The following is a 13,169-nucleotide window of genomic DNA, read 5'->3' as shown; positions in this document are numbered from 1 at the left end:
ACTGCTGGAAAGATCCTAGGTGAGGTCTCTGAGAAGGTGAGAGGCTGGGAGCCAGAGCACAGGTGGAAGGACCGGGCCTTGGAGTTTCAGGAGGGATGAACCCGAGCACAGCTGCAGTGGGCTCGCAGCCTTAGGGGCTGGACGGATGAGGGGGCTCCAGTCTGATGCCTCCGTCTCCTCCAACACCTCGGTGAAGTCTGAAGTGAGATGCTGAGCTCAGGCTGAGGTGTGGGAGGGAAGGTGGGAGATCTAAAGGAAGAGAAGGGAAGAAATAGGCACCCTGCAGAGTGAAAAGTGAGTCTACTAGAGAAACAGACAAAAAATCTTAAAAGGCCATTGTCTTGAACTCCCATTTTCAGTTAGGCAATCTCCACCCAGCCTAAGGGAACACAGGGCTGAGCAGGAACAGGGATCAATTGGGAAAACGGTGCAGAAAGCTTAGTTCCTGTTGTCAGGGCTCATCATTAAAGAGAAACTGGTACATTTCTATGGGGGTCTCTGGCGAGCATCTCTGAAAGGGTGAGTGTGGTCCTGTTTTGGTGAGTCAGCCCGCATTTCCCTACCAGCTTATATACAATTTCCTGGGTGCTTCATCTTCATTTCTGAAGGATCTGTAATTGGCACTGGTTCTTAAGCTTGAATATAAAGTTTTCCTGTCCCTAAAGTCCCTCTGTCTAGTACTTAATGGCCTGTAAACTGCTTAAATAAACCAAAGGAGCTCCAATTTTAAGGGACCCAGCAGCAAATCCTTCTGTCAAGTGACTTTTAGTAACGCAAATAGCCTGGGCCTAGAGGTTTTCCTAAAGAGAGGGCCACTTGCATTCTGAGCTTTGTGGCCAAGAGCAAGCACAGGTGGTTTGTACTGACATCTTTTATTTCCTAGGACATTGACACACATCTGCTCAAATTAATTACTCTTCCAAGATCTCTCCCCTGACTCATTGGATGAGAACGAGAGCTCCTGGGCAGATGCGAATACAGAAGGGAGGGGGGATGCTAGCAGGGCAGGCCTAGAACAGACAGTCTGCAATGTCTCACGATGGAAGCAACAGCACGCCACCACTTACAACCGAAATGTTTGTCTGTGAGCATCAATCCAGAGCCACCTGGGACAAAGACAGAGAGAGAAGAAAGCTGTTGTGACAGTCCCGATCAGGGGAACTCCAGTAAGAAGGAGCAGGGAGAGGCAGGGAGAGGGAAGGAGGCAGAAGGAAGCTGGGGTGCACACTGAGTGCATCCACGGGGAACCCCGCCAACACGCTTTTCAGTTAAACTCCTGCCATGATTAGCACTATGGCTACGATGAGCAGATATCAAGAGGTAGGGCATGAAAAGGTAATCAAGTTACTCAGAGAGAAGGTGGCCACGGATGGATGATGCCCCCCAAGGCACCAGCTCCCCTGCTGACCAGTGGCACAGCCAGGCCCAGGCCCACCTGCCAGACTTTGGGAGGATGGGAGAAGGGGAGACAGATGTGGCCGATCTCCCAGTATGGTGACTGGCCTCAGTTTACCCCTCCAGTCGAGAAGGAAGCAGGTTAAGAAGCCAGATCTCCTGTGACTTAACCACTGAACAATAACCATCACAACTGTGTCTCTTGGCCTTAGGTTAGGGTCAGCCTAGAGGAACCCAGGGAAGGGAGGGAGCTGAGGATTGTTAAGTCACATCATCCCTAACCTCTCGACATCTTCATTTAACCCACCTTTAAAAGAGAGATAGTGATACCCAACCCAGGGGTTGCTGGGAGAATCCACAACGTGGGTAAATCACTTAGCGCGGTACCTGGCATCAGTAAGTACTCCCCAAATGAAAGGCTACGTGGGGCCTGGGGGAAGGGACCCCGTGGCAGAGGCTGCCTCCAAAGTGCCATCAGATCCCACTGACATGGGTCACTGAGTCGTGCCTGTATCACCATATGGTCAGCCTTGGGGTTCCCAAGAAGTGGCCTGAGTCCAGATCAGGAGGTGAGTAAAGTATATTCACGCATCCCCTGACTCAACTGAATCGAGTGCCAATTACATGTGAGGCACTGTGCGCAGCCTAGAAATATGGCACGAGGGAGGCGGCAGGCCAGCAGAAGGGAGCACCTGGACATCAACGAGCGGGGACTCATCACTGAAGTTTCACCTGGAGCCGCCGACCCCAGGCCACCAGGCTGATTTGCATGGTCAAGGGTTCCTTTTGGGTAGGAAAGCAGAGCCTGCCCGATTTCATTCTATTTCTCTGGGGAAGACAAAGCCGGAGGCTATGAGGAAATGTGCCGCCCAAGCAGGATGAACTGAGAAACCAGGGTGTGGGGAGGGCCTCCTAGTGCCCGCTGAAAGGAAGCAGAGGCAGGGGTAAGTGACAGCTGCTGGGGAGGGGCTGAAACACTCGGGAGAAAGCAGAAAAAGCCAATGGGAATTCATCCTTCACGGATAAAAAAGGCATTGAGACCTCCCAGGCCCAGGCCTGGACCTTTGAGATAGGTTATTTCCTTGAATCAGCAGGATACATCAGTCAGAAAGAGCAGAGTCCACAGCTGACTCCGCCCCTCCTTCGCCATGTGACCCTGCAACCCTTACCTCCCTCTCTGGCCTCAGGGGTTTGGGTAGAATAACCTTTGAGGCTCCTTCCTGCTCTGGTCTCCAGAAGTGATGGAGAGAGAAGCCTTTACATGTGAAAATGCCAACAGACCGAGCAGGGTTGTGTGTGCCTCCCTCCAGCCTTTTTGGCCATCAATACCTTTTAAATATATATTAAAAGAAACAAAAGCACTCTGCCCTGCTAAGGATGGTTGTTATTGCTAATGAGGGGCAGAGCGGGCAGGGGGGTGGGAGGCTAGTGAGACGCCCTGGGGGACCCTCTGTGGGGAAGGTCATGTTTTGTTTTCCGAGGTCCCCCTGTGAGCCAGGGAGTGCAAACAGGGAGTGCTCCCAAAGCAAACTGTATTAGGCTCAAAGTCTTTGTGCACTTTTCAAACCTTCTGAGCCCCGTCCTTCTGCAGCAGCTGCATCTAATTCTAAAGCTTGACTGGCAGCATGAGACACGGATAGCCAGCAGTGAGGAAGCTCCTAGGGCTGAGCCAGGAGGAGTTCCTGAGACTTTACCTTGGACCCAGAGCTTGCTCTCCAACCTGCCGAGCCCTCCTAGAAAGGTCTTTACTATTTAGATGGTGCCCAAGGTAGGACTTTGACCTCTGCTAGGAAGAGGCCAGGCACTGCGTACCTACAGCCTGTAGACTGTTTCGATAAGCCTGGGCAATGAGTTAAATTTAGATCAGTGTTTCTCAAAGTGTGGTCCCCAGACCAGCAATATTGGCATCGCCCAGGAACTTGCTAGAAATGCAAATTCTTGGGCCCCTACTGAATCGGAAATGCTGGGGAGCAATGCTGGGGACCCAGCAATCTGTGTTTCACAAGCCCTCCAGGTGATATGGGTACCTGGTAAAGTTTGAGAACCACTGAGATAGTATAATAGGTAGGGGTCATTCTTGGGCCCAACACAAGCTGTTTTAACAACTAGTGTCTTCAGGGACTTCCCTGGTGGTCCAGTGGCTAAGACTCCATGCTCCCAACTCAGGGGGCTTGGGTTCAATACCTGGTCAGGGAATTAGATCCCACATGCCACAACTAAGAGTTCGCATTCCGCAACTAAAGATCCCGCATGCCGCAACGAACATACCACACGCAGTGGTGAAGATCCTGTGTGCTGCAACTAAGACCCGGAGCAGCCAAATAAATAAATAATTTTTTTAAAAACAACAACAACAACAACTGCCTTCAGCTTGGCCTACTTGGTGCCTTTATGTTACCAGCCAGCTGGGCCCCACACTGCATCTGACTTTTTTGACCCTTGGCAGAGAAGGTAGTTCCATTCCAAGCAAAAGTTCCTGATGACCAAGTGTCATAGATAGGTGAATGGATAAACAAAATGTGGTATATACATATATACATACATCCACATACAATGGAATATTATTCAGCCTTAAGAATGAAGGAGCAACAAATAATCCTAAAATTGATATGGAACCACAAAATACCCAGAATTGCTAAAGCAATCCTGAGGGGAAAAAAAAGCTGGAGGCACAACCCTCCCAGACTTCAGACAATACTACAAAGCTATAGTAATCAAAACAGCATGATACTGGCACAAAAACAGACAAATCAATCAATGGACCAGAATCGACAGCCCAGAAATAAACCCACACACCTATGGTCAATTAATCGTCAAGAAAAGGGGCAAGAATATACAATGGAGCAAGGACAGTCTCTTCAGCAAGTGGTATTGGGAAAGCTGGACAGCTGTATGTAAATCAATGAATTCAGAACACACCCCCACACCATACACAAAAATAAACTCAAAATGGCTTAAAGACTTAAATATAAGACATGACTCCATAAAACTCCTGGAAGAGAACATTGGCAGAACATTCCCTGACATAAATCCTACCAATGTTTTCTTAGGTCAGTCTCCCAAGGCAATAGAACTAAAAGCAAAAATAAATAAATGGGACCTAATTAACCTTATAAGTTTTTGCACAGCAAAAGAAACCATAAACAAAACAAAAAGACAACCAGGGGACTGGGAGAAGATATTTGTAAATGATGCAACCAACAGGGGATTAATTTCCAAAATACACAAACAGCTGATACAGCTCAATAACAACAACAAAAACACAAACAACCCAATCAAAAAATGGACAGAAGACCTAAGTTCTCCAAAGAAGACATCCAGATGGCCAATAGGCACATGAAAAGATGTTCAACATCGCTAATTATTAGAGAAATGTAAATCAAAACTACAATGAGGTATCACCTCACACCAGTCAGAATGGCCATCATCAAAAAGTCTACAAATAATAAATGCTGGAGAGGGTGTGGAGAAAAGGGAACCCTCCTACACTGTTGGTGGGAATGTAAGTTGGTGCAGCCACTATGGAGAACAGTATGGAGGTTCCTCAAAAAACTAAAAATGGAGTTGCCATATGATCCAGCAATCCCACTCCTGGGCATACAACCATAGAAAACTATAATTCGAAAAAATACATGCACCCCAATGTTCACAGCAGCACTATTTACAATAGCCAAGGCATGAAAGGAAACTAAGTGTCCACTGACAGATGAATGGATAAAGCATATGTGCCCGCCCCCACAACACACACACAATGGAATACTACTCAGCCATAAAACAGAATGAAATAACGCCATTTGCAGCAACATGGATGGACCTAGAGAACATCATACTAAGTGAAGTAAGTCAGACAAAGACAAATATCTTATGATATCACTTATATGTGGAATCTAAAAAATGATACAAATGAACTTATTTATGAAACAGAAACAGACTCTCAGACATAGAAAACAAACTTACGGTTACCAAAGGGGAAAGTGCGGGAGGATAAATTAGGAGTTTGGGATTAGCAGATACAAACTACTATACATAAAATAGATAAACAACAAGGTCCTACTCTATAGCACAGTGAACTATATTCAATATCTTATAATAAACTATAATGGAAAAGAATCTGAAAAAGAATATATTTATATACATAGATACAAATACGTATATATTGTATTTATATATATAAATGAATCACTTTGCTGTACACCAGAAACTATCACACTTTGTAAATTAACTATACTTCAATAAAAAATAAAAATTAAACTATATGGGGAGGCTAAAAAACAAATCAATAAAATTTTAAAATAAAGTTAAAAAAGAAGATGGAAGGAGCTTAAGACATTATGCTAAGTGAAATAAGCCAGACACAAAAGGACAAATATAGTATGACTACACTTACATGAGGCAGTTAGAGTAGTCACATTCATAGAGACAGAAAGCAGAAATAGTCCCCAAGGGGCTGGGGGTGGAGGGTATGGGGAGTTAGTATTTAATGGATACAGAGTTTCCATTTGGGAAGTCGAAAACGTTCCAGAGATGGATGGTGGTGATCACACCACAGCATGTGAACACACTTAACGCTATTGAACAGCACGCTTAAAAATGGTTAAAATGGAAAATGCTAAATTTTATGATGTGCATAGTTCGCTGCAATTTAAAAAACAAAAAACAAAGCTCCTTGTGAGAGTTTGTCGATGCCACAGCTTCTCTGAATCATCTGCTCATAAAAGGCTCCCCCTTATTTCCAGAATGAAGTCCTAACTTTCTTTTTCATCTTGCAAGACTGAAACTCTATACTCATTAAACAATTCCCTTTTGCCCCCTCTCCCCAGGCCCCGGCAACCAACATTCTACTTTCTGTATCTATGAACTTGACCGTAAACCTTATATAAGTGGAATCATACAATATTTATCCTTTGGTGACTGGCTTATTTCACTTAGCATAATGTCCTCAAGGTTCATTCATGCTGTAGCATATGACAGGATTTCCTTCTTTTCTAAGGTTGAAGAGTATTCCATTGTATGTGTATATATACATAAACCACATTTTGTTCATCCATTCATCCATCAATAGACATTTGGGTTGCTTCCATCTCTTGGCTATTATGAACGGTGCTGCTGTGAACATGGGTGTGCAAATATCTCTTCAGACCCTGCTTTCAATTCTTTTTTCGATATATACATAGAAGTGGGATTTCTGGATCATATGGTAGTTCTATTTTTAATTTTTTGAAGAACTGCCATACAGTTTTCCACAGTGGCTGTACCATTTTACATTCCCACCACCAGTGAACAAGGGTTCCAAATTCACATCCCTGCCAACACTTGTTGTTTCTATTTTTTGACAGTAGCCATCCTAATGGGTGTGAGGTGGTATCTCACTGTGGCTTTGATTTGCATTTCTCTGACGATTAATGATATCAAGCATCTTTTCAAACACTTACTGGCCCTTTGTACATCTTTGGAGGAATGTCTATTGCCCATCTCTTAATCAGGTTATTTGATTTTTTGTTGTTGAGTTGTATAGTCCCAATTTTCTTAACGTGAAACCCACCGCCCTTCCAGACTCGGCCCAGCCAACCTTTCCACTCTAATCTCTGACCACCCGCTATGCCAGCCAGCGATTCTCAGTGGGAGTGACTTTGCACCCAGATGTTTGACAAGTCTAGAGACCTGTTTGGCTGTCACAACCTGGGGACTGGAAGGGATGCTACTGGCATCTAGTGGGTAGAGACCAGGGATGCTGCTAAATACCCTACAATGCCAGGACAGTCCCCACAGGAAAGAATTACCTGGCCCGAAATGTTAAGAACCCTACACTGCTCCCTGACACCACACTCTTCCGCTCGTTATTCCAAAAATCTTACCCTTGGCTTACACCCTTGACCTCCTGGAATGCCTCCCGGGCCCTGACGCCTGACTGAATCCTCCTGAAAACCCCACTGCTGCTGTAAGGCTTTCCCAACCAGTCTCGTTCACAGTAACTCCCTGACTCCGAGAACCTAAAGCTTAGCCAGTAAATACCTTGTATTATGCCTACTGCCTCCACCTCCCAGAATCCCTATCCGCCTCTGCTTGCACACAGTAGGTACCAGATACACGCTCGCTCATTAGTCGCCAGGCAGTAAGAAGGGGAGTCGACTGGCAGGGTACTCACCTTACTGTAATACTCCAACACCAAGAACACTCTACTCCAAGAAGCTTCTGCCGCGGCTGACCCCAAACCCAGGCGCAGAGAAACCTGAGGGCGGGAGGCGCCCACCTAAGCTCTTCCCTCCCTCTGGATTCCGTGTCCTCCAGAGCAGGCCACACATGAGCAGAGACAGGCGCTCTGGACATCTGTGTCTTGTTCACCTCCGGCCATCCGCCCTCCTGAGTCCTCCAGAGCTCACAATGCAGACCCATACACAGAATCCAGGAATACGGTTTGGCAAATCCTGGCAGCCAAGCGACTGACAGCGGTTTTCACCCTGAGCCCTGCAGGGCTGGAACAATGAACACGTATCAGTTTGGAACGAGAAAGGTCTCTTAATAATGCAGCCAGTGGCTCCGCAGTGGCAACCTTGTCCAACAAGGCCCCGCTCCTCTCACTCAATTCGAAAGGCAGCTCAGCAGCCTCCCTCCCTATGAAGACTTTCCCAGTACCTGGACAGGTAATCCAAGACACTACAACGTTAGGCGTATCTGCCCATCCGAGCCTTGGCCCGGCCAGCCTCAGGAAAAGACATTTTCCCCTACCCTTCTCGTTTCCTCTGGTTGGTCTAAGAATCAAATTGACATGAGACATTAATAGGAGAAAAATCAAATCAAAGTTTAATAACATGCATACATGGGAGAGACCCAGGAAAACTGAGTGACTCACCAAAATGGCTGAAACCCTCACCTTAAATACCGTCTTCAGATAATGACAAAAGAGGATGTTGGGGGTAGTGGTTTGGGACCTCAAAGGGGAGGAAGGGAATTCACATCGACAGGGAAAAGCAAATGTTTGGTAAATGTTTGGCAGAGACAGTAGGTCACAGAGAGGAATTTTAAGAAACAGACTTTGCTGGGTTCCCCCCCACCCCACCCCCACCTACACTATAGTTCATACTATAGTGATCTATGCTGATAGCTCCTGTCCCGGAACAGGTCCTCTACCTACATTCTGTTAGGCAGTTGGGGGAAGGTCCGAGATTCTTCCTGAGTCTCTTGGGCCTTAAAAATATTCAAGCCTAAATGAATCCTTGTGCCAAAGAGACACTTTGGGGTGGCAAATTTGCTCCCTGACACTTGCAAACAGGGTCTAGGATGAATGGGCTGGGCCTGAAGAGCTCTTGACTTGCTTGCTACACAAACTCCCAGCCCAAGCGCCTTAGCACACCCAGCCCTACCTAGAACCCCCTTCTGGAGCGATCAAGATAATAATAACTACATATGTCTGATACTGCGCTAGGCAATTCACATCTGCCATCTCATTAGGTATCATTATCCCTATTTTGGGTGTCAGAGACTTGAAGTAATTTCTCCCAGGTGACACAGGCAATAAATGGCAGAGAGCTAGGATTCAAACCTTGAGCCGTCTGATCCAAAGCCCAGGTTCTTCTCCCCTTATAGTCTTATAATACAAATTACAAGCGACATTCTAAGAACCTTTTCTCCATGTCAAAACGGCTGCGTGGTTGTTTCCCTCCAACCACCCCTGCCTGGCCCGCGCTGCCTTCCCCGGGGGGCCTCTCACCCCTGATTGCCAGTGTTGTTACATTAGGCTTCTTTTCAGTCCAATTCCCATTATATCATCTCAGCCTGGCATTATAAAGCAGCCCCACCATAAACATCAGCTTGATTACAGGCAGAGACTGTTGCCTCCAATAAATAAGCATGCATAATGTATACAGAGGCAGAAAGAGACACCTCTATATTTTCAGCTTTGTAAAGACAAATCACCTCAATTGTTTAATCAATAATAATGCCTCTCTAACTCCTACTGTTATTATGAAGCAATTTCAGACAGAGTGAGAAAGGAGCATCACATCTGTATTCCTGTCAGGACAGACGGGGTCTGATTAGGCCGACAGATGAAAGCTCAGACCTGATGCCAGTCCACTGAAGGCCTGTGTCTGGACCCCCATCACCCCCATGCCTGGGCAGAAGAGGAGCTGCAGGTATCTCAGGAGCACCTGCACATCAGGTTTGGGGGAGGCCGAAGCACAGAGATATTCATCTAAATTGTGGGGTTTGATCTAATCAGGGGATCCCTGGGGACAAGCACACTCTACAGGTCACAGGAAGGGCAGCCTTGCTGGTGGCGCTGAGGGAGGGGAGACTAGGAGTAGAGGGTACTCATCCTGAATGTCTCACCATCACCTCTAACTCTCTATCCCTCCAGCCACTGCCAAGTTCAGACACTCTGCATCTCGCAATGTACATGTGCCTCCTCACTGACCTTCCTGATTCCTGTTTCATGGCCTCTAATTCACACTGTGGCCCTGGTCATTTACCTCAAATAAACATCTGAAGGAAGAAGGGAGGGCCCCTCCCTCACAGGAAGTTTGCCATTGATTCCCCTGATATATACACGAGAAAGTCCAAGCTGCTCTCTCTATGTAAAGGCCCTTCCTGAACTGGCCTTGTCTTCTTCCAGACTCCCATCAATCCTCCTACCCATGCACCTTTTCTGCAGCTGCTCCAAACTCTGAAGTTTTCTGAACACCCTACACTTCATGCCCTAAAGCCTGTGCACATTCTGATCCTTCCCCTGAAATTTCACTCCCCAGATCCTCTCTTGGCAAACTCCTGCTCACCTTTAAGACCCACTGACTTGAGGTCCTCCAAGGCCTTTCCCTGCTCCACCCTATACTCCTGCCCCAGGGCTCTGCTGCACCTTACACACACCTCTACCTCTGAATTCAGCACATAGCACTCTTAAGTGTCAGCTTACCTGTCTGTTTCTACGTGCCAATGACTTGTAAAATGTTTGTCTCCAGCCCTCACCTCTGCCCTGAACTTCAGACTTATATGTCCAGCTGTCTCCTTGCCTAATGCTCTCAGGCCTATGGGGACCTCCAAAATATAACTCTAAACTTCCAGTTCCCAAACTTGTTCTCTCCAAGGGTACCCCATCTTAGAAAGTGGCACCCTGATCCAACGAGTTAATTGAGCCAAAACTCACAGTCACACTTAATTCCTCCTTCTCCCTCATGTTCCACATCCAAAGACAAGTCCTGTCAATCCTATCTCAAAAACATTTCTAATGCAATGAACTATCAGAAAGAGAAATTAAGGAAACAATCCCATTTACAATCACACCAAGAAGAATAAAATACCTAGGAATAAACCTACCTAAGGAGGTAAAAGACCTGTACTCAGAAAACTATGAGACACTGATGTAAGAAACTGAAGATGACACAAACCAATGGAAAGATATAATGTGTTCATGGATTGGAAGAATTAATATCGTTAAAATGACCATACTACCCAAGGCAATCTACAGATTCAATGCCATCCCTATCAAAATACCAATGACATTTTTCAAAGAACTAGAAGAAATAGTTTTAAAATTTGTACGGAAACACACAAAAAAAACTGAATAGCCAAAACAATCTTGAGAAAGAAAAACAGAGCTAAAGGTATCATGCTCCCTAACTTCAGACTATAATACAAAGCTACAGTAATCAAAACAGTATATGGTACTGGCACAAAAACAGACACATAGATCAATGGAAGAGAACAGAGAGCTCAGAAATAAACCCATGCACTTATGGTCAATTAATCTATGGCAAACGAGGTAAGAATATACAACGGAGAAAAGACACTCTCTCCAATAAGTGGTGCTGGGAAAACTGGACAGCTACATATAAAAGAATAAAATTAGAACATTTTCTCACACCATATACAAAAGTAAACTCAAAATGGATTAAAGGCCTAAATGAAGACTAGAAACTGTAAAACTCATAGAAGAAAACATAGGCAGAACATTCTGATATAAATCCTAGCAATATTTTTTTGGATCTGTCTCCTAAGGCAAAGGAAACAAAACCAAAAGTAAACAAATGGACCTAATTAAACTCAAAAGCCTTTGCACAGCAAAGGAAACCATCAACAAAATGAAAAGACAACCTACTGAATGGGAGAAAATTTTTGCAAATGATATGACTGATAAGGAGTTAATATCCAAAATATACAAACAGCTCTTACTACTCAACATCAAAAAATTAAACAACCTGATTAAAAAATGGGTAGAAGACCTGAATAGCCATTTTTCCAAAGAAGACACACAGATGGAAAAGATGTTCAACATTGTTAATCATCAGAAAAATGCAAATCAAAATCACAATGAGATATCACCTCACACCTGTCAAAATGGCTATCATCAAAAAGACCACAAAAAACAAGTGATGGTGAGGATGTGGTGAAAAAAGAACCCTGATACACTGTTGGTGGGAATGTAAATTCGTGCAGTCACTGTGGAAAACAGTATGGAGGTTCCTCAAAAGACTAAAAATAGAACTACCATATGTTTTTTTTTTTTTTGCGGTATTTGGGCCTCTCATTGTTGTGGCCTCTCCCATTGCGGAGCACAGGCTCCGGACGCGCAGGCTCAGCGGCCATGGCTCACGGGCCCAGCCGCTCTGCGGCATGTGGGATCTTCCCGGACCGGGGCACGAACCCGTGTCCCCTGCACTGGCAGGCGGACTCTCAACCACTGCACCACCAGGGAAGCCCTAGAACTACCATATGATCCAGCAATTCCACCCCTGGGTATATACCCAAAGAAAATGAAAACATTTATTTAAAAAGATATACACACCCCAATGTTCACAGCAGCATTATTTACAATAGCCAAGACATGGAAGCAACCTAAGTGTCCATCAACAGATGAATGGATAAAGAAGATGTGATACACATATGCTATGGAATATTACTCAGCCACAAAAAAAGGAAATTTTGCCATCTGCAACAACATGGATGGATCTGGAGGGTATTATGCTTAGTAAAATAAGTCAGACAGAGAAAGACAAATACTGTATGATATCACTTATACGTGGACTTTAAAAAATAAAACAAACTAATGAATATAACAAAAAAGAAACAGACTCACAGATATAGAGAACAAACTATGGTTACCAGTGGGGAGAGGACAGTGGGAGGGGCAAGATAGGGGTAGGGGATTAAGAGGTATAAACTACTACATATAAAATAAGCTACAAGCATACTTTGTATAGCACAGGGAATATAGCCAATACATCATAATAACTATAAATGGAGTATGACCTTTAAAAACTGTGAATCACTGTGTCGTACACCTGAAGCATATACTGTAAATCAACTATACCTCATCATCAACAACAACAACAAAACAATGATAGATAACAAAAAAGAAAGAAAGAAAACAGTCTCTGCCACATAATAAAAATGCAACAAATCTAGGACTAAACAAATTTTTAATTAAAAAAAAACACATCTAATGCAAAAGTAATTCAATGGAAGACGGATATCTTTTCAATAAGTGGTGCTGAAACAACTGTAAAAAAACAACTGTTTGCAAAAAAACAAAAAAAAACAGAACCTTAACTCAAACCTCTCACTATATTAAAAAATACCTCAAAATGGATCATAAACTGAACTTTGAGAGGAAAACATAGGAGAAACTATTTGTGACCTTGGATTAGGTGATGAGTACATAGATACGATACCAAGAGCACAAACCATAAAAGAAAAAATTGAGAAATTTTTAAATCACAATTAAGAATTTCTGCTCTTCAAAAAGCACTGTCAACAGAATAAAAAGAATCCAAAAGGAGTAA

General features: G+C 44.4%; 1 protein-coding gene across 1 annotated transcript in view; it reads right to left on the bottom strand.

Moving 5' to 3' along the window:
• LOC149748825 (uncharacterized) overlaps positions 1-13,169 on the bottom strand; it is a 122,223-nt gene that overhangs the window by 41,118 nt on the left and 67,936 nt on the right. Inside the window, exon 3 of the mRNA XM_089915896.1 lies at positions 1-13,169. This exon is cut by the window's left edge and continues 41,118 nt beyond it; it is cut by the window's right edge and continues 15,706 nt beyond it. The gene's annotated coding sequence lies outside the window, so the exon portion shown is untranslated.

The sequence above is a fragment of the Delphinapterus leucas genome, chromosome 7, assembly GCF_059928025.1.
Source record: "Delphinapterus leucas isolate spDelLeu-1000000601 "Yukka" chromosome 7, BTC_Dleu_Yukka2, whole genome shotgun sequence".
Taxonomy (NCBI): domain Eukaryota; kingdom Metazoa; phylum Chordata; class Mammalia; order Artiodactyla; family Monodontidae; genus Delphinapterus; species Delphinapterus leucas.
This window is presented reverse-complemented; position numbering and strand designations above follow the sequence as displayed.